This window comes from Aotus nancymaae, unplaced genomic scaffold (genome assembly GCF_030222135.1).
Source record: "Aotus nancymaae isolate 86718 unplaced genomic scaffold, 86718_ANA_hifiasm-v0.15.2.pri h1tg000019l, whole genome shotgun sequence".
Lineage (NCBI taxonomy): Eukaryota > Metazoa > Chordata > Mammalia > Primates > Aotidae > Aotus > Aotus nancymaae.
This window is the reverse complement of record NW_026988431.1, coordinates 26729620-26748104: the sequence shown is the minus strand read 5'-3', so window position 1 is coordinate 26748104 and position 18485 is coordinate 26729620. Positions and strand designations below refer to the sequence as shown.

At 41.6% G+C, this 18485-nt stretch overlaps 1 long non-coding RNA gene and 1 pseudogene across 3 annotated transcripts in view; one reads left to right on the top strand and one right to left on the bottom strand.

The window, feature by feature from the left end:
- LOC135275875 (uncharacterized) overlaps positions 1 to 18485 on the top strand; it is a 79857-nt gene that overhangs the window by 3207 nt on the left and 58165 nt on the right. The gene's annotated exons all lie outside the window — the stretch shown is intronic.
- LOC135275903 (U8 snoRNA-decapping enzyme-like) lies at positions 6121 to 7771 on the bottom strand (annotated as a pseudogene).

The following is an 18485-nucleotide window of genomic DNA, read 5'->3' as shown; positions in this document are numbered from 1 at the left end:
TGTGGAGAAACCTGACAAACACTACCTTGGACAAGTGATCAAGGTCAAAATCAACATTGACAAGTCATGTTGGTAGAATGTACCCTTAATATGAAGTAATGACAATGGTACTTTTGTCTATGGTTTTCCTCCAAAAAAGATATAATCCCTCTCTAACCATGAGAAAAGCACCAAACAAATCCCACTGAAGGGACATTTTACACAATACCTGACCAGTAAGTCTCAAAATTGTTATTGTCTTAGTCCATTAGGGCTGCTGGAACAAAATACCATAGATTGGATGGCTTAGAAACAGCAAATACTTGATTTCTCCTAGTTTTGAAGCCTGAGAAGTACAAGATCAAGGTACTGGAAGATTTGGTGCCTATTGATGGCCCACTTCTGGGTTCATAGAAGACAGCCTTGTGCTGAAACCTTACATGTGAGAAGCGGTGAGGGAGTTCTCTGTGGTCTCTTTTATAGAGTCAATAATTTCAGGCATGAGAGCTCTGCCCTCATGACCTAATAACTTTTCAAAGGCCCTACTTACCAACACAGTTGGAGTTCAGATTTCAACATAAGAATTTGAGAACAAAAATATTCAGTCTATAGCAATCTTGAAATATAAAAAAATCTGAGAAATTCTTACAACAAAGATGAGCCTAAGAAGACGTAACATGACTAAATGGAATGTGGCATCCTGGAGAAGAAAAAGCACATTAGAGAAAAACTAAGGAAATCTAAATAAAGCATAGATTTTGGTTAATGATATCAAAATTGATTTGTTATTGTAAGAAATATCTTATAATAATGTAGATGTTAATTATAGGGTAAAGTAGGTAGAGTATATGGGAACTCTGTACTGTTTTTATAAATTTTCTGTAATGTGAAACTTCTAAAAAATAGGTTTGTTTTAAAATAAGGCAAATACAAACAGTGAAATATACACTGAACAAAAATTTAGGGAAAAAATGACCTGGTTTCTTTATAAATAAATCACACCTATAATCCCAGCACTTTGGGAGGCTGAGGTGGGTGGATCATGAGGTCACGAGTTCGAGACCCACCTGACCAACATGGTGAAACCCCATCTCTACTAAAAATACAAAAATTAGCTGGGTGTGGTGGCACACGCCTGTAATCCCAGCTACTTGGGAGGCTGAGGCAGGAGAATTGCCTGAACCTGGGGAGGCGGAGGTTGCAGTGAGCCGAGATCATGCCACTGTATTCCAGCCTGGGCAATAGAGTGAGACTCCGTCTCAATAAATAAATAAATAAATAAATAAATAAATATTACAAAGGGAAAAAAAGCATGGTGGCAGAATCTATACGTTAAGAGACTGAAGAGACATATCAATTGAAGCAGTTGGTTTATTTGATTTCTAATTTGTCCAATCTTATTGATCATTGTTTGAGGTGCTAATAGTATGGTGGCTGTTTTGTTAGGGTTTTTAATCTATTAGAGATACATACTAAAACATTTGTGAATGACATGATAAAAATAATTCAATGAGGGGCCAGAGGCTGAAGGTATAAATAAAATAAAATTGGCCATAAATTGATAATTTTTGCAGCTGGGGGATGATGGGTCTATTAAGGATTTATGTTATTCTGCTTACTTTTATATAGCTTGATGTTTTCATAGTTAGCAAGTTAAAAATAAAAAGATCTTTGGCATCTCATGAAGTAAAGGTAAAGGTTATGATTTACATTTGAATAAAACTTTGCATTTCAGAAAATTCTTTCACAGACAGAACCCCTTTAGTCAAGGAGAGGGAGAGAGAGGTAAGGGTCTAGTCTTGTTAAGCAGGAAGAAGACTACAAATCCTCTACCATCTGCCAGGTAATTTTAAACCAGTCCACTTAATCCCCATCAGATTTTCCAGATGCTTTGAATGCAGAACCAAGGTTGAAAACGACTGATTTAAACAAATACACTATGGGGGAAGGGGAAGGCGGTTCTGTCGGCAGAGAGCAACCAGCTAGAGCCATTTGGGGTTTATCACAAAGGACTCCTTGTCAGGGAAATTCACCTATTGAGAGACATTTTGGTTGTTTTTAATTCTGGACCATTGAAGACAGTACTAATAAGCAAAGCCCCTCTTCTACTATGAAACTTAAGAGTGGGCAGATATTCCCTCTCTGGCCCTTGGGTAACCCAAAGAAGATTTATGACCAAAGCACAGCCAATGAGATGCTCCTGCTCAGGATATTGACTTTGGAGAAATGACACAAGGTATATGATCAGAGTTAAGGGTTCAATTGGCCAGCAATGAGTGCCACTGTGGTGATGCCAGGAGTACAGTGGTAAGTATCTAGTTTTGAAGGTTTAGGTAGTAGCATCCTAAACCCACTATCCCTAGCAAGATGCTGACCCTGCCTCGCCAACCCTCATCCCTGCCTCATCCCTATTCTCCAGCCTCCCTTTAAAACTGTGAGCTTCCTAATACTTTTCCAATAAATTAAATTTTGCCATAAATATACCAAGCTCCATTTCCATTGTTTCTTTTTTATTTTGTATTTTCTTTGGAGACAGAGTCTTGCTCTGTCACCCAGACTGAAGTGCAGCGGTGCAGTCTTAGCTCACGGCAGCCTCCACTTCCTGGGTTCAAGTGATTCTCCTGCCTTAGCCTCCCAAGTAGCTGGGATTACAGGTGCATGCCACCACACCAAGTTAATTTTTATATTTATAGTAGAGGTGGGGTTTTGCCATGTTGGCCAGGCTGGTCTCAAACTCTGTACCTCAAGTGATCTGCCCACCTCAGCCTCCCAAAGTGCTAGGATTACATGCGTGAGGCACCTTGCCCAGCAATTTCTATTGTGTCTATCCATGAACATTGATGAGTATATGAGGACAAAAAAATACTAATCAAAAAGTCACATACGAATGAATGATTTGAAATGGGAATAAGTGATTTGAAGAAAAGGTACATGGGTGAAATGAATCTGGTCTGGAAGGTCAGGATATAAAGAGTGCTTCCCTTAGAAAGTGACACTAAAACTAAGACAGACTCAGAGTTAATAAGGTAAAACATGTGGAGGGGTGGAGTGGTGGAAGGGGGGTGGGTAGTAACAAGGGGAAAGAAGAGGGGGAATTGCATCACCAGTAACCTGAGATCAAAATGGCTCTCTTAGCTCTGGTTGGTTGGAGGGTAAGAAATCAAAGAAGAGGTGATCCTTGTGGAGCCTGCATAGTAACATGGAGCAAATCTTATGGTTGAAGATAGTATAGACCTGTAGTTCATACACCAAAGAATTAAGGAATCATGCGAACAAGGCGCCTAATAGAACACAGGGGTAGGTAGAATATCTGGCCTTGTTTTTCCCCCTGTGGTGGACATCAGATGTCTGTGCTATACACTGCCTCCTCCCTTAGAGACCTACCACTTCCCTAGATCTTGATCTGGTGAGATTGCCAACCACAGCTCTCCACTTCCCTGGCCACAATGAGGGCAGAGGATCCAGGCCTGACCGGTCACACTGCATATTCCAGTCAGCACAGGGGGATCCATGTGAGCACATGGCTCAGACTCAGGCAGGCAGGCTCTGCTCTGATTCTGTTCATTTCAGGATGGAGAAGAGCTCTTTCCTCAACTCCACATATTACCTCCAGTATTCTTCCTGGGATGGATCCCTGCCCACCCATGAATCATTTTTTCTTTTTCTTTTTAGATTTATTAGGGCTAGTCTCTGAATAAATATGACAATTTTTTTGTTTTACTTTTTAACTGTTGTTTTATGACCATAGAATACATACATATTATACACGATTCAAACAATAAGAAAACACATCAAGAAGACCATTTCAAAGATTGTATCCCTGTCATTTATTTTTAGTTTTACTACATGAGGTAGTCTAGAACAAGGTATGTGATCTATGATTTCTGAGGGGTACTAGAAGATTTGAGAGGATTTACTGAGGTTTGATAAGGTCCAATATATGATTAATTTGGTAAATGCTTCCTGAGGCCTTCAAGGTATATTCTCTGAAGTTCCAGAGTGCAATATTTATCTGTTACACAAAGTATATCAATTATATTTTTGGCCTTTGTGCTGGGTCTATTTGGAGTATAGAGATAATAGAATTCCTACATCATAAGGTTGTCCTAAGGACTAAATATGTTAATAAATGAAAAGAACTTAGAATAGTGCCTACCACACAGTAAATATCCCCCAAATGTTAATTGTTTTCATCATCTTTATTTTTATTCTCTTTAGCTCCTAGATATGCATACCTAGAAGCTGACATTTTATCTGTCAAGAACCTAAGGAAGTGTGTTGCTACTCCTCAATCTATTTTGTTAATTTCATCCTAATTTGCAGATCATGCTATATATAATTTGAAGTTGGTGATAATTATATGATCATTGTAGATAATCTCCTAAAGAATTCTAATGCATTTGACATTCAATTTTGATATTAATATTATGATGATTTCTTATCTTTGACTGTAATTCCCTGACTTTCTTTCCCATCCTTTCATATTCAGCAGAATCTGTTGCTTTGGTATGTCTCTTAAAATAGTAAAATTTCACAAAGACTCTTATCATCTTCAGAACCTAAATCATGCTACTTACTCCTCAGCACAACTAGTACATTTTTATTCTTCTTCCCCATACTCCCTATGATCTAACTTTCATGGAATGATCTAGAATTATGACACTATCATGTTAATCAAATTATTTATGTTTCATATTACACATATGTCCATTTACTGGTAACATATTGATAGCCATAACACAGGAACTTAGCATTAATATGGATTAACCTAGATGGCATTATGTTAAATGAAATCAGCCAGGTGCAAATATCACATGATCTCACTTACATATGGCATCTAAAAAAGTTAAACACATAGAAACAGAGAGCAAAATAATGGCTACCAGGACTGGGAGTAGGGAACAGTAATTGAGAAGATATTGATCAAAGAATACAAAACTTCAGTTAGGAGAGATAAGTTCAAACGATATATTGCACAAATGGCAACTATAGTAAATAACTGCATCATATTTGTGAAAATTGCTAAGAGTAAATTTTGTGTTCTTACCATGATAAATGATAAATGTGTGAGGTAATGCATATGTTAATTAGCTCAATTTAGCCACACCACAATGTATACATATTTCAGACGAGATCGGGCGCGTTCAGGGTGGTATGGCCGTAGATTACATATTTCAAAGCATCATTTTGTACAAAATAAGTATAGGCAATTTTTATTAGTCAATGTTAGAAAATATATTTTTTAAAACTATGTAGTTTACAAAGCTTAAAATATTTGCTATTTGGCTTTTAAGAAAATGTTTGCTCACCCCTGTCCTGGAGTCTTGAAGAGCAAGACCTTTTATAGTACCTGGCATTTAGTAGGTACATATTAGATCTCTGTTGAAAGACGTAAAGGGCCTCAAGGCCCAGCTCTAAGCTCTCTTTAATGGGAGGCTCTTTTTTTGGCAGGGCAGGGCTAGACAGCTGTGGGTCAGTTCTCTTCTGATAGTCCCAGAGTCTAAAGCAAACCACAGATGAAAGCTCTTAAGGAGAGACACCAGTACTCACAGGCCTCACATCCATGCTTAGTCCAAGGGGACCTAGCTACTCCCTTACCCCTTCTCAGTTTCAGGAGAAGAAAAGTGTTGGAGATTGGTTAAGGCCCTCTCCCACTTTTCAGGAGCCAATTGCTTTGGTGAACCCTCTGGCAAGGGCATGGATACTTTCAGGAAAGCAAAGAGGATTCTCTGCTTCTCTATTCTTCCCAACAAACATGGGTTGGGCTAGACTCTAAAGAGCATGGAGGACTGTGGGAAGGACCCGCCTTTGCTGTAGAAGCTCTCTGCAAAGCAAGAGGCAGGGTATGGTAACAAACGCCAATTCCTGGTTAAACTGGACTTGATAGGTGAAATATTTCAGGCTGTGTGTGGTCACATTGTGCATATGCATGCCTGGGGGTTACCAGGCTATATGCAAATGTACAGGGAAGAGGTAGGCTCTAAGAACCTGCTGGGACCCCTAGGATAAGCTGTGAATTTTTGCCCCTAATGCCATGAATTGGAGGGTCCTCTGCTCAAAACATATGGTACACACTTCTTTTAATCTGGTATCATCTTTAGGTCCAGAAGAGAAAACATTCTCTTCCTAGTACTAAAGTCCTCATCTTAGGTTCCCTGCATCCACAGAGGGTGGCCTTTGACTAGCTGGGATCTGAAGGCTTGAGAAAGCACCAGCTTCCACCACTCCCAAGTCCTGGAGGGTATCCAGTAACTGCTCCCGGGCAGCACCAATAAAGCCATTCTCCAGAAAGATAGGCAGGCCTCCCACACCATCACGCAGGGTATACAGGGGCACTCTCACCAGGCCCAGCACCTGTAAAAGTAAGGAGACAAGACACTGGGACTCCAGGTAGCTCATGTTGCTACTTCCATCCTCTCTTTAGCAGATCTTTCTAGAGCAGATGCCTCACCCCTTAATACTCCAAGAGAAACAAGCCAAGGCTTTTATCTAAAGGAGGCCCAGTGGGCCCAAATCTCTGCAGACAAATGACCCAAGACATACTATCCAGCTCCATCAATGTTAATCCTTATGACATCTGTCCCCTAAACCTCTAGTGGCTCCTAACTAATGCCACAATTCATGCTTAGCCCTGCAACAATGGTTCTCAAAATGGGAAACGTAGACTAGCTTCATCAGCATCACTTGGGAACTTCTGAAAAAAGCAAATTCTCAGAGTTCTGAACCCCTGCCCCCAAGACTTGGGAGTGGTGGAAGCTGGTGTTTTCTTACCCTCAACCAGCATTCTGGGAGTAGAATCTAGTCATCGTTGTTTTTATAAGCCTCACAGCTGATTCTGATAGTTGACAAAACTTAAGAACCACCTCCATATATACAGTCTGTGTCCATACTACCCTGGCCTTAAGTATTAGGGCCATATCTTCTTCCTAAGAAAAACAGAGGCCCAACAATAAGGGACTAGAGTGGATGCCTGAACATTTTCACATTATCGGTAGAGAGCAGCAGAGAGATTTGGATATGTGTGTTCTAGAAAAATCTCTCCAGAGCCCAGTAAAGGGTGAGATGGGTGGAAATCTTCCCAGGAAGCCTAGGTTGGCAGTACCATTCGATAAGAGAAGACCAAGATCCCAACTCCACCAAAAAAAAAAAAAAAAAAAAAAAAAAATGGGGAAGAGGGCAAGTTCTGACAGACGCGGACCTCAATCCAAAAAGAGTTTCTGAGGCAAAGGAAGGAATGGAAGGGAAAGGAATAGGATATGGGGCAGGGTCCCAGACAGGCCCCACCTCCAGCCCATGGTCCTCCAGCGCGTTGCACTGGCCTCCACAGCCGACAGCTGCTCGAGTGTCGGAGACTTGGCATAGAAGTGGGCCACAACACGTGGCCCTGACCCGGCGTGGGAGCTGCGGTAGTCAGGGCGCTCCACGCAGAACGCGGCCGCCGCCTCACCCAACTGTTCCAGCAGACCACGGTTCAGCCCATCCTCTAGGCTGCTGTCTTGCGAGTCCACGAATCCCCCAGGGAAGCCCAAGCGCCCATCGAAGCGCATCTGCATCTGCGAGAGGAGGAAGCTGGGATTGGCACGGGCGCCCAAGAGTAGCGCCGCAGGGAGGATGTAGGGCTAAAGTGGAAAGGTCCGGGCGCGCCCCCTCCTCACCAGTATGGCATAGCGCAGAGGGAGGTGCCAAAGAGAATCACAGGATCCGGCGCGTGCAGGAGCGCATAACATGCATGCCTCCCGTCCGGCCCCAGAGCCAGAGCCTTGGCCAGCTCCAGCCTGCGAGCCCGGGCCATGGCCCAACACTTCTCCTCCGCAGTCCCTAAGGCCCACGAGGGCACAAGGTCTGGTCTCACCTCGGACCAGGACCAATCCGAGCGTGGGCGGTGCCACAAGGCCCAATCCCTGCAGGGCTAAGGGGAGGAACCTGGGCGCCCTACGTCGGGGCGCCGCTACTGCGGGAGGCAGCCTATCAGAGCAGGGCTTGCAGACCGGACTGAAGTCCAGGGCCTAGGAAGCTTAGCCTCTGCGTTGGGTCTGTGTCCGGGAGGGCTGAAGGTGTGGCAGCGCCCGGAACCTGGAGCGAGGCTGGTCCGTACACGCCTGCGTCACGACTGGAGTCAGCTGGAGTGTCCCAGGTGAGGAAGAGCTGGGGCGCTCAGTTGAGTGCTGGGAGCCAAAGGAACAATAACGAGCTTTGGTTGGGTCTGGTGGTACACAAAGCACAAGGCCTGGGTTGGGGTTAGGAGGAAATGAGGCAGGGCTGGCCTCACACACCGAGGCCTATCCTAGGGAAACGGGGATGGAGCGGCGCCAGGGTCTAACAACTATCTTGAGTGGTGAAACTGAGGGGACTTGGTGACTGCGTGAAGCGGGAAGAGGGAGCGCTGGGCTAGTGGTGGTTAAGAGTTTCCTGGATGTGGTGTCATTTGCTGAGAGGGGAAGAGTGGGAGAAGGGTGGGCAGTGATAAATGTCGTTCTAGTCAAGAGTTGGGGTGGCCATAGACAGTGGGCAGCTGATCCTGGGGGTTTGACGCACAGGAAGTGGCACATGGAGAAGTCACAGGGCAGTGAGATTTTCAGGGGAAGTGTGGAGCGGAAGGAGCTGTGAGTGAAACCCTGTGGCACAGGACTGGGAGTGAGGAGGGGTGAGAGGTAGAAGAAGCCACCTAGGCATTCTGGTCTTTCCTGCAAACACCCTCAGACCTCTGAGCTGTGAAGGAAGGCGGGTTACCCTACCACAAGGGCAGGGGCCTACCCAGGGCCTGATGCTGGGGAGCAGAGATTTAGGATCCCTCACCCCAGGCCAGGCCTTCCCGACGCCGCACAGCGCCCCTACACCAGGTGTCAATATTGATTGTGCAATAGAAAGCAGGAGACAGCTCTTTGAGAGGGGCTGGGCATAAAATCACAGCCTGTAAGTGAAAGCATGTGGTGGGAGAGTCCAGACCCACCCAGAAATAGGCTTTTGACCTTAACAAGTCACTTAACTCTCTCAGATCCCAGTAGTTCATCTGTTAAGTGGAGATGATACCAACCTATTAGGGATGTTGAGATATGTAAAGCACTTAGAACAGTGCCAGGCAGAAAGTAAGTGTAGCCATTCTTGGAGTTGAGGGTTGGGGCACAGTAATCTGTCTCATGTTAAAGACTCAAGGGTTCAAACTGAGCCACACTCATCAAGGCCCCAGTGTTTCAAGCAGGGATGACATCTGTTGGGCATCATTATTCCTAGTTTAGTCTTCTGAGTTCCAGGGCAGAGATGTCAACTACTCACATGAGACAGCCATATCAAGGTGATAGACCTATAAGTGTAACACAATCCTTGTTAGCCTATCATGCTGAGGACTTGGAAATGGCCCCTGCTTAATGTTAGAGTCACCTTGCTCTAAAAGGTTATAGCAACTGCCATTTTAAGCGTTCCAGCCAGACCAACTGAATCAGAATCTGTGGAGGTACTATAGGGACATATGTGGTTTTTCAGAGGTGTTTCAGGGAACAGCCAAGGTGGAGAAGAGGTGCTCTACCCCTTTCCCCAGCATTTCAAAGGTGACCTTCTCTCCTAGATTAGCTACTTTTAAGGATTTAGGGTTAAACATGCTCTTTCCAGATCTTCAGGCTGTTCTTTCTTTCCTGGTTGCTTGAGGAGACTTTTAAAGATGGACTCAAGTATTTATAAGGCAACATAGAAATCTGTGAAAATCAAAGCAACAGCTATACAGAAATTAATGCTTTGGAAACCAGAGCTTTTTCTGGATGAAGGAATATGGAAACCTCTAAGAGCCCCAACCTTGCCATCCCTTTCAAATCCTCTCTGTCTCTGCCCTACCTCCCCACCCTCGCCAACCATCCCCCATTTCACTATCCTGAGGCAGAATACCCAGGACTCAAGGCTGCAGGTAGAGGGCTGAGCCATGTATCTAAAAAGCTGCTCTAAGTTCATAATGGTACGTGGAAACAAAAATAGCTCTGTGGTCAGTCTGGGAGGATCCTAAGGAACCAGTTCATTTTTAAAATAATCAGGAAAACAATTAAGCACTTATCCTGCCTTTTTAATTTAATTTAATTTGTTTATTTTTATTTTTTGAGATGGAGTCTTGCTCCGTCGTCCAGGCTGGAGTGCAGCAGCACAATCTCGGCTCACTGCAACCTCTGCCTCCCAGGTTCAAACAATTCTTATGCCTCAGCCTCCCTGAGTAGCTGGGATTACAGGCACCTGCCACCATGCCCGGCTAATTTTTGTATTTTTAGTAGAGACAGGGTTTTGCCATGTTGACCAGGCTGGTCTTGAACTCCTGACCTCAATTGATCCATCTTCTTTGGCCTCCCAAAGTGCTGGGATTACAGGCGTGAACCACCACACCCCGCCTATCCTGCCTTTTGTATATGGGCTCTTCCTCAGGGCTACTAAATAGTTGATGAGAGGAAACTTTTGTTATAAGTATTCTAGCTAATCAAGGAGCCAATCAAAATTTTACATTTTTAAAAATCTTTAAAGAATTAATGGATCCTAGAGAATGATCATCAATGGTTGCTAAAATCATGAAAAGGCGACCAACCAATTACTCTGCTCTTCATGATGGAAGAATACGTCACCTTCTATTAATTTTTCTTGCACAAAATTTAACTTGAATCTCAACCTATACCAGTTATAAGAAATATAAAGGTGCCCCTTTTTAAAATATCAGGAAGAGACTAGAATGATCCAGGTAATAGTGGATTCAAGTTGGAGACATCAGTATTAACTTATGTTTAGCTTAATATAGCTACATATGTTTACATAGGGAAATATTTGTAGATATGTACAGACCTCTTTTATAAAGTCACTAATCTCATTCATGAGGCCCCTGCCCTCATGAACTAAATCACCTCCCAAAGACCCTACTTCCAAATACCAACAAATTGGGAGTTAAGATTTTAACATATGAATTTGGGGGAATGAAAATATTCAGTCAATAGCAATCATGAAATACAATGAAATTCTGAGAAACTCTCACAACAAAGACAAGCCTAAGGACACATGACATGATTAATAAGTGGATTCAAGAAATTCGAATCAAGTATAGACTTGATTGATAATGTATCAAAATTGGTTCATTATTGTAGTCAATGTACCATAATAATGTAAGATGTTAATTATAGGGTAAATTAGGTGGAGTAATGGGAACTCTTGGTACTATCTCTACAATTTTTCTGTAAATGTAAAAAATTAAAAAAAAATATATATGTATATATAGATGAGGTCTCAGTATATTGCCTAAGCTGGTCTCCATCTCTTGACCTCAAGCTATCCTCCCACCTGAGCTTCCTAAAATGTTAGGGTTGCAGGCATGAGCCACCTCACCTGGCCTGTAAATGAAAAACTTTTTTAAAAGTTTATTTTTAAAACATACATGAGGATGCAATCAGTAAATCCTAGACTTAAGGAAAGTTTACAAGAAAAATGACCTGGTTTCATTAATAAATGAATTAGAAGGGAAAAATAAACATGGTGGTAGAATTTATACATTAAAAGAGATTGAGGAGACATATTTATTAAAGCAACTGAGCTTTATTCTAATCTGAACAAACAAAAATTCAAATAGTGAGGGACATGACAATCCTATTGGGTATTTTATATACAGGAATTATCGATCATTGAGATGTGATAGTATTGTGGCTGTTTCTTAAAAGAGTTATATTTTAGAGATACATACATTTGAATAAAGTTTTGCATTTTACAAAACTCTTCCAATGAGAGAATCCCTTTTGGTTCAGGAGAGGTAGACAGGTAAGGGTGTAGTCTTACTTTTTAGGCAGGAAGAAAACGACAGCAAACATCTGCCATCTGACAAGTTATTTTTAAACCATTCCACTTAATCCTCATAAAATTTTCCAGATGCTTTGAATGCAGAGCCAAAGTTGAGAACTACTAATTTAGAAGAATATACCATGGTGGGAATGGGGAGGAGATGCCACCAGCAGAGAGCTATCGGCTAGAGGCTGTCATTTTCCCCAATGACTTCCTGAAAGTACTAGATGCTGCTGCTTATTATTTTTAAAGATTCACATAAACTAAAATCCTATTCAGGAGCCTTAAAGGAGGTACATTTTCTAGAAGGTAACACTGGCTATTTGCAGGTATAGCATCAAAGCTATCCACTGCTCTGTTATCTGAAGTTCATTAAGTAGATCCATTCACACTATAAGGGCAGAATTTTTCAGACACCTGAAGCTCCATGCCTAGCCTTTTTTTTTTTTTTTTTGAGACAGAGTCTCACTCTGCCACCCAGGCTGGAGTGCAGTGGTGCGATCTCAGCTTACTGCAAACTCCACCTCCCAGGTTTAAACAATTTTCCTGCCTCAGCCTACTGAGTAGCTGGGATTACAGGCACCTGCCGCCATGTCTGGCTAGTTTTTCTATTTTAGTAGAGATGGGGTTTCACCTTGTTGGCCACGTTGGTCTTGAACTCCTGACCTCGTGAACTGCCCACCATGGCCTCCCAAAGTGCTGGGATTACAGGCATAAGCCACTGTGCCCGGCCACCTAGACTTCTTTAAATGAACACCTCATAAGCTCCCCAAACTCGAAACACCCAGGAATGAACTCAGTATTTTTCCTACCTCTCAATCTGTATCTCTTCCTGTATCCACAGCTCTGTGAATGACCTATCTCCTGCCCAATCACGCATGCTGTAAAACTACTAGTCCTCACAGACTACTCCATCACCCCTCGACCCATCTAGTCAGTCTTCAGTTCTCTCTCTTTATGTCCCCTCAGGAGGTCTTGACGTCATCAGATGCAAGTCAGGCCTTCATCTTTTCTCACCTGGACAAACCTCCTGCCTTTCTGTCCTGCCTCCAGTCTCTCTCTTCAAACCTGCTCTCCACCTAGTGCCATGATACAGCTAAAGATCATGTTCATCAGTGACTTTGCAGTGGCTGCCTCTAATTACAGGACACAGCAGAGCAAATGTGACAGCATATATCTGAGCTTTGCCTTCTGTATTGGTGATATATTGCTGAAATATATTGTAAAATATATTAACACCATCACAAGAAATATTCATTATTTCACAGTGTCTGTAGGTCAAAAATTAAAAGTGGGTGGTTCTAGCTCAGGGTTTCTCATGAGGTTTTAGTCCAGATGTCAGCCAGATATGTAGTCAAATGAAGGCTTGACTAGGGCTGGAGAATATGCTTCCCATAGCTCACTGACACAGCTGGCAATGTGATGGTGGCTGTTGGCAAAATGCCCCAATTTTTTATCTCATAGATCTCTCCATAGGGTTGCCTGAATGTCCTTATAACATAGTGGCCGGCTTCCTCCAGTGTGGGTGATACAGATGAAATCCATGTCTTTTATGACCTAGTCTCAGAAGTCACACACCATCACTTCTGTATTATTCTGTTGGTCACACAGGCTGCCCCTGAGGCAGTATGGGAAGGATCTAACACAGGACATGAATACTTCGAAGTCATGTTCGAGGCTGGCTACCATCCCCTCCTCTCTAAACCTGACATTATCACTCTCATATTTTATGTTCCACCAGCACCAAAGGATTTGAGATTCTCAGAATGTATAGGGCTGTGTCTTCCCTCTGGATGTTTCCCTCCCCTTTATTTGCCTGGCGAATTCTTTTTATTTTTTATTTTTATTGTACTTTAGGCTCTGGGGTATATGTGCACATCCTGCATCCTGCAGGACTGTTGCATAGGTACATACACGCCATAGTGGTTTACTGTCTTCATCACCCCGTCGTCTATATCAGGCATTTCTCCTGGTGTTCTCTCTCCCCAACCTCCCCGCGCCCTGCCACCCCTCCCTTCCCCTCCTCCCAACCTACCCCAGTGAGTGTTGTTCCCTTCCCTGTACCCAAGTGTTCTCATTGTTGATCACCTGCCTATGAGTGAAAATATGCAGTGTTTGGTTTTCTGTTCCTGTGTCAGTTTGCTGAGAATGGTGGTTTCTAGAGTCATCCAAGTCTCTACAAAGGACATGAACTCATCGTTTTTTATGGCTGCATAGTATTCCATGGTGTATATGTGCCACATTTTCTTTGTCCAGTCTATCATTGATGGGTATTTGGGTTGGTTCCAGGTCTTTGCTGTTGTAAACAGCACCGAAACATACATGTGCATGCCTCTTTATAATAGAATGATTTATAATCCTTTGAGTATATACCCAGTAATGGTATTGCTGGGTCAAATGGAATTTCTATTTCTAGGTCTTTGAGGAATCGCCACACTGTCTTCCATAATGGTTGAACTAATTTACACTCCCACCAACAGTGTAAAAGCATTCCTATTTTTCCACATCCTCTCCAGCATCTGTTGTCTCCTGATTTTTTAAGGATCACCATTCTAACTGGTATGAGATGGTATCTCATTGTGGTTTTGATTTGCATTTCTCTAATGACCAGTGATGATGAGTGTTTTTTTCATATATGTTTGTTGGACTTATACATGTCTTCTGAAAAGTGTTTGTTCATATCCTTTGCCCGCTTTTGAATGGGTTTTTTTTTCTTGTAAATCTGCTTTAGTTCTTTGTAGATTCTGGATATTAGCCCTTTGCCAGATGGGTAGATTGCAAAAATTTTTTCCCATTCTGTTGGTTGCTGGTTCACTCTAATGATTGTTTCTTTTGCTGTGCAGAAGTTCTTAAGTTTAATTAGATCCCATTTGTCTATTTTGGCTTTTGTTGCCGTTGCTTTTGGTGTTTTTGTGAAGTCCTTGCCTATGCCTATGTCCTGAATGGTGTTGACTAGGTTTTCTTCTAGGGTTTTTATGGTGTTCTTATGTTTAAATCTTTAATCCATCTGGAGTTAATTTTTGTATAAGGTGTAAGGAAAGGGACCAGTTTCAGCTTCCTGCATGTGGCTAGTCAGTTTTCCCAACACCATTTATTAAACAGGGAATCCTTTCCTCATTGCTTCTTTTTGTCAGGTTTGTCAAAGATCAGATGGTTGTAGATGCGTGGTGTTACTTCTGAGGCCTCTGTTTTGTTCCATTGGTCTATATCTCTGTTTTGGTACCAGCACCATGCTGTTTTGATTACTGTAGCCTCGTACTATATTTGAAGTCAGGTAGTGTGATGCCTCCAGCTTTGTTCTTTTGGCTTACGATTGTCTTGGCTATGCGGGCTCTCTTTTGGTTCCATATGAAATTTAAAGTGTTTTTTTCCAGTTCTGTGAAGAAGGTCAGTGGTTGCTTGATGGGGATAACATTGAATCTATAAATTACTTTGGGCAGTATGGCCATTTTCACGATATTGATTCTTCCTAACCATGAGCATGGAATGTTTTTCCATCTCTTTGTGTCCTCTCTTATTTCCTTGAGCAATGGTTTGTAGTTCTCCTTGAAGAGGTCCTTCACATCCCTTGTTAGTTGTATTCCTAGATATTTTATTTTCTTTGTAGCAATTGTGAATGGGAGTTCACTCATGATTTGGCTCTCTGTTTGTCTGTTGTTGGTGTATAGGAATGCTTGTGATTTCTGCACATTGATTTTGTATGCTGAGACTTTGCTGAAATTGCTTATCAGCTTAAGGAGGTTTTGGGCTGAGATCATGGGGTCTTCTGAATATACAATCTTGTCGTCTGCAAATAGGGACAATTTGACTTCTTCTTTTCCTAATTGAATACTATTTATTTTATTTTATTTTTTTTTTGCATAATTGCCCTGGCTAGGACTTCCAATGATATATTGAATAGGAGTGGTGAGAGGGCATCCTTGTCTAGTGCCAGTTTTAAAGGGAATGCTTCTAGTTTTTCCCATTCAGTGTGATATTGGCTGTGGGTTTCTTGTAAATAGCTTTTATTATTTTGAGATATGTTCCATTGATACCTCGTATATTGAGGTTTTTTAGCATAAAGGACTGTTGAAATTTGTCAAAGGCCTTCTCTGCTTCTATTGAGATAATCATGTGGTTTTTGTCTTTGGTTCTGTTTATGTGGTGGATTACGTTTATAGATTTGCATATGTTGAACCAGCCTTGCATCCCCAGGATGAAGCCTACTTGATCATAATGGATAAACTTTTTGATGTGCTGTTGGATTAAGTTTGTCATTATTTTATTGAAGATTTTTGCATCAGTGTTCATCATAGATATTGGTCTGTAGTTTTCTTTTTCAGTTGTGTCTCTGCCGGGTTTTGATATCAAGATGATGTTTGTCTTATACAATTAGGGAGGATTCTCTCTTTTTGTATTGTTTGGAATAGTTTCAGAAGGAATGGTATCAGCTCCTCTTTGTATGTCTAGTAGAATTTGACTGTGAACCTGTCTGGACCTGGACTTTTTTTGGTTGGTAGGCTATTAATTGCTGCCTCAACTTCAGCCCTTGTTATTGCTCTATTCAGGGTTTCAGCTTCTTCCTTGTTTAGGCCTGGGGGAGTGTTCAAGTGTCCAGGAATTTATCCATTTCTTCCAGATTTACTGGTTTATGTGCATAGAGTTGTTTGTAGTAATCTCTGATGGTAGTTTGTATTTCCGAGGAATCGGTGGTGATCTCCCCTTTATCGTTTTTTATTGCATCTATTCAATTCTTCTCTCTCTCTCTCTTTTTTTATTAGTCTGGCTAGTGGTCTATTTTGTTCATCTTTTCAAAAAACCAGCTCCTGGATTTATTGATTTTTTTGAAGGGTTTTTTGTTTCTCTATCTCCTTCAGTTCTGCTCTGATCTTAGTTATTTCTTGTCTTCTGCTTGCTTTTGAGTTTTTTTGATCTTGCTCCTCTAGCTCTTTCAATTTTGATGATAGGGTGTCAATTTTAGATCTTTCCTTGTTTCTCATGTGGGCATTTATTGCTATAAATTTCCCTCTAGACACTGCTTAAATGTGTCCCATAGATTCTGGTACATTGTGGTTTCATTCTCATTGGTTTCAAAGAACATTTTTATTTCTGCCTTCATTTCATTGTTTATCCATTCATCATTCAGGAGCAAGTTGTTCAGTTTCTATGTGGTTGTGCAGTTTTGAATGATTTTCTTAATCCTCAGTCCTAATTTGATTGTGCTGTGGTTTGAGAGGCTGTTTGTTATGACTTCCATTCTTTTGCATTTGCTGAGGAGTGATTTACTTACAATTATGTGGTCAATTTTAGAGTAAGCGTGATGTAGTGCTGAGAAGAATGTATATTCTGTGGATTTGGGGTGGAATGTTCTATAAATGTCTATTAGGTCTGCTTGGTCCAGATCTGCATTCAAGTCCTGGGTATCCTTGTCGACTTTGTGTCTCATTCATCTGTCCAGTATTGACAGTGGAGTGTTAAAGTTTCCCACTATTATAGTGTGGAAGTCTGAGTCTCTTTGTAGGTCATTAAGAACTTACTTTATGTATCTGGGTGCTCCTGCGTTGGGTGCATATATATTTAGGATAGTCAGCTCTTCTTCTTAATTGATCCTTTTACCATTATGTAATGCCCTTCTTTGTCTCTTTTGATCTTTGTTGTTTTAAAGTCTGTTTTATGAGAGACTAGGATTGCAATCCTGCTTTTTTTGCTCTCCATTTGCTTGGTAAATCTTCCTTCATCCTTTTATTTTGAGCTTATGTGTGTCCTTGCATGTGAAGTAGGTTTCCTGAATACAACACACCAATGGGTCTTGACTTTTTATCCAGTTTGCCAGTATGTGTCTTTTGATTGGGGCATTTAGGCCATTTACATTCAACATTAATATTGTTATGTGTGAATTTGATCCTGCCATTTTGTTACTGGCTGGTTGTTTTCCCCGTTAGTTGATGCTGTTTCTTCATTGCGTTGTTGGTCTTTACCATTTGGTACGTTTTTGCAGTGGCTGGTACTTGTTCCTTTCCATGTTTAGTGCTTCTTTCAGGAGCTCTTGTAAGGCAGGTCTGGTGTCGATGAAATCTCTCAGCAATTGCTTGTCTGTAAAGGATTTTATTTCTCCTTCACTTATGAAGCTTAGTTTGGTTGGATGTGAAATTCTGGGTTGAAAGTTATTTTCTTTAAGGATGTTGAATATTGGCCCCCACTCCTTACTAGCTTGTAGGGTTTCTGCTGAGCGATACGCCGTGAGTCTGATAGTCTTTCCTTTGTGGGTGACTCAACCTTTCTCTCTGGCTGCCCTTAGGATTTTTTTCTTTGTTTCAACCCTGGTCAGTCTGACAATGATGTGCCTTGGGGTTGCTCTTCTTTTGAGTATCTTTGTGGTGTTTCTGTATTTCCTGGATTTGAATGTTGGCCTGCCTTGTTAGGTTGGGGAAGTCCTCCTGGATAATATCCTTAAGAGTGTATTCCAGCTTGGATTCATTCTCCCCATCACAATCAAGTATGCTGATCAAATGTAGAATAGGTCTTTTCACATAATCCCATATTTCTTGGAGGCTTTGTTCATTTCTTTTCATTCTTTTTTCTTTAATCTTGCCTTCTCATTTTATTTCTTTGAGTTGATCTTCATTCTCTGATATCCTTTCTTCTGCTTGATTGATTTAGCTGTTGAATCTTTTTTATGCCTCATGACATTCTCGTGCTGTGTTTTTCAGCTCCATCAATTCATTTATGTTCTTCTCTAA